The 3,042-nt window shown below is 30.8% G+C and overlaps 1 long non-coding RNA gene across 1 annotated transcript; it reads left to right on the plus strand.

Annotated features, from left to right (window-relative positions):
- The first annotated feature begins 405 nt into the window (after positions 1-405).
- Positions 406-1,303, plus strand: LOC149908422 (uncharacterized). The gene is made up of 2 exons (XR_016456727.1): positions 406-707; positions 794-1,303. It is a non-coding gene; the product is annotated as an uncharacterized LOC149908422 (long non-coding RNA).
- The last annotated feature ends 1,739 nt before the right edge of the window (positions 1,304-3,042 follow it).

A 3,042-nucleotide genomic window follows, 5' to 3' on the forward strand; every position in this document is an offset into this window, starting at 1 on the left:
CCGACTCGGTCAATATTACCTTTACCGAATTAGGTTCAAAATAGACAAACTTACGTTATTATTTAATGATAAGTAAGTTATTTAATTTTAGTCTTAACCATAGTTGGTTACTATTTGCACAGAGTTCGGTTAAAAATAAACAAGCTTATATTATCATTGAATGACAAGTAAATCATTTAAATTTAGACATAGTATTATTTGGCTAGAATTAAATAACTTGCTATGATGCATATATAACCGTGTTTCTTATTTAAAAACAAACAAGTAACTTATGTATTGGGAGATAAGCACAGCTCGGCAATTAACAATGGAGAGAATACTACTTTTGACCGAGTAACTTGATAAAAATTAAACAAGGAATTGGCTGCATAACCCACAAGGTCAGCCATTTCTATCAAATCATAGTCGAGTGACGAACGTGTCTGTTGAAGCGCCGCCTCAGCACCTACAAGGCAGATTCAAATTTACATTAAAAACAATAACTTTTCATCATCATTATGAATTTTAATCAAACTATTATAGAAGAGCAAGATGCAGAAGACAAACTATTATGGCTCAAAAACTCCTCTGAGCCATGGACAGCCGTAGAACTAAAGTGGCAAGAAACTACAGAGACGAGGCTAATTGCTGCAAAAGAGTTACCCATAGCTCCAATACCTCAATACAATGAATATGCGGCTCGTAAAAAACCCAAAGGATACCTTCTGGTGAGTTCAGTATTTTTTTAATTTTTTGTCTGCTTTAGTTTAATTACTTTTGTATACTTACATACGTTTTTTTTATTTGTTTACAGCTAGAAAAAGATTTTGAAAACCAAAGGACAATATACCGAAATCACTGAAAGCTTTCCCACAATCAAGCCAAAAATATTTGAATTAGTAAGTTACTTCATATCAAGCAAGATATTGTCATATACCTATTACTTTAATATGTAAATTACATAAGATACGATATAGTTCCGATATAATATCTTCACATCAAACATGTCTATGATCTTAGATGTTGACAATTTTTTGGATAAAAATCATTTCCTGGAATCAGTTGCTGGAATACTTAAAATGGCCTTGGGTGAAGACACATTTCATTTTATCTAAAAAGTGTTTTGGGTGTGGTTTTTTCACATTTTGTAACGAGGTTCAACCAGAACATTTTATAATAGAAAACGAACAATACCTATGTAAAGAGCTTATTGTACCTACTTTAATTTTTTTTTGTGCAAAAAATGTTTAAGTTTTAGCATTTATGATCATTTTCCCGACAACGAATGTGAATTATGATTCAATGAGATTAAATTCAAATGTTTAAAAAAATTACGGTTTTACTTGTTGGGTTGTAATAAAATTATTAGATCAAAAAGATTACTTATTCTATAATTTTTGCCTAAACTTTTGACTTATTGTGAAAATTAAAACACAGAACACCAGTATCGTTTCTTGACATTGTAAATTGTGTACTATTTTTAAAAGTAGTATTTAAGTGTAAGTAGTAGATATATGTTACTTGAAATGATTGTATCGTGTACTGAATAAAGCTAATTTCATTAATGTGCATGTTTTTATTTCAGTTTCAGTACTTGCAACAAAGTATTTTAGCTATGGTTACCTAATAAACCCGCCTAAGAATACAAAGTAACTTGGCTAAATATACCAATCTTAATTGACTAGAAAGAGTATATTTAGTTATAGTTACCCAATGAACACGATTGACAGTACCCAGTAACTTGGCTACGTATACAAATTTTTAATTGAGTAGAAGTAACAAAGTAGATTGGCTGTCCCTACCCAATAAATATGATTAACATTATCGTGTTACTTAGCTAGTTTTACAAAGCAAAATATTTGAACTCACTGAATTACTTTGCTAAAAACAGCAGAGCACGTTGGGTATTGTTAACAGAGTAACACGATTCATTATAGTAAACAGGTTAGTTAAGTTTACTGAGTGAATAGGTTAAAAGCAACAAACCTTTAATACGTATTTTTTGACCACCTTAGTGGGTTTATATTACCAACATACGTTAACAAAGTTGACTTGTGTAATTTTAGCAACAAACTTTGCAGGCTCCCTCCGAAGCAAGTTACTTGGTTGTAAATAGCAGCAACTTGTTTATTTATAGCCGTTACGTTTTCTCAGTGTATTTATTAATGATTTTGGGGTGAAGAAGTCTTTAAAGACTGCGTAGAGAGTACCTATGTACAAATTGTGAGCAGTTCCTTCCATTAAATATAAAACACCCAATTTCATTAAGATTGTACAATGTAGCTATACAGAATTGCATATTACCAGAGTGGTATAAATTACTTAGGGTTATAGATAAACGATGAAAATGTTAACTTCATAGAAAATATAGTTATATTTTCTTATTATCAAGCAATGTAATATCTTTTGGCTGCATATTAGGTAAGTATATAATTTATTAAAATTTTAAATGTGAAATTTCTTTATAAAAGACGATAATAAATAGAAAGAAAGAAAGAAAATAAAAATGTTTATATTATATAAAGGTTAAATAGTATACACTGTACTGTACATTGAAAAATATTTATAAGTAGGTATACATTGCTTTCATAGGGATACAGATAAGACAGAAACAATAAAAACGAGGTGTTTAGTCCAGACGCTCTCCCCTGGGTACCGCTTCCTTGCAATTTCGCAAAACGCTGTCTACCTCCCTAACTACACATACATACGAGGGTATGTATTGTACATCCTACCTACTACATACTCTAGAAATGTACAACGCTTCCACCAACTTTAAAAGATCCCAGCTTGACTATTCATTTGAATTTTATAGCTACGTGCCGTATACTGAAGAAGGAAGCTTCATGGTTCTTTTTAATCTGGATAGGCTCTCGTTTTATATTACCGGAGAGACTAGAAACTAAATTGAAACACATATTGCTGCGATGGATTCAAATTACCATTTATATACTCTTGAATATTACCACCCAAATTAAAATAGAATGAAAGTAAATTTATTGCTATTTGCATGGTTTTTTAACTTCCTAATAACCTTTAAACACGTACTTAACAAGCTTGATA

Source organism: Colias eurytheme, chromosome 5 (assembly GCF_061535395.1).
Source record: "Colias eurytheme isolate Ceu_HAF_F1 chromosome 5, ilColEury1 Martin Lab GWU primary, whole genome shotgun sequence".
Classification (NCBI taxonomy): Eukaryota; Metazoa; Arthropoda; class Insecta; order Lepidoptera; family Pieridae; genus Colias; species Colias eurytheme.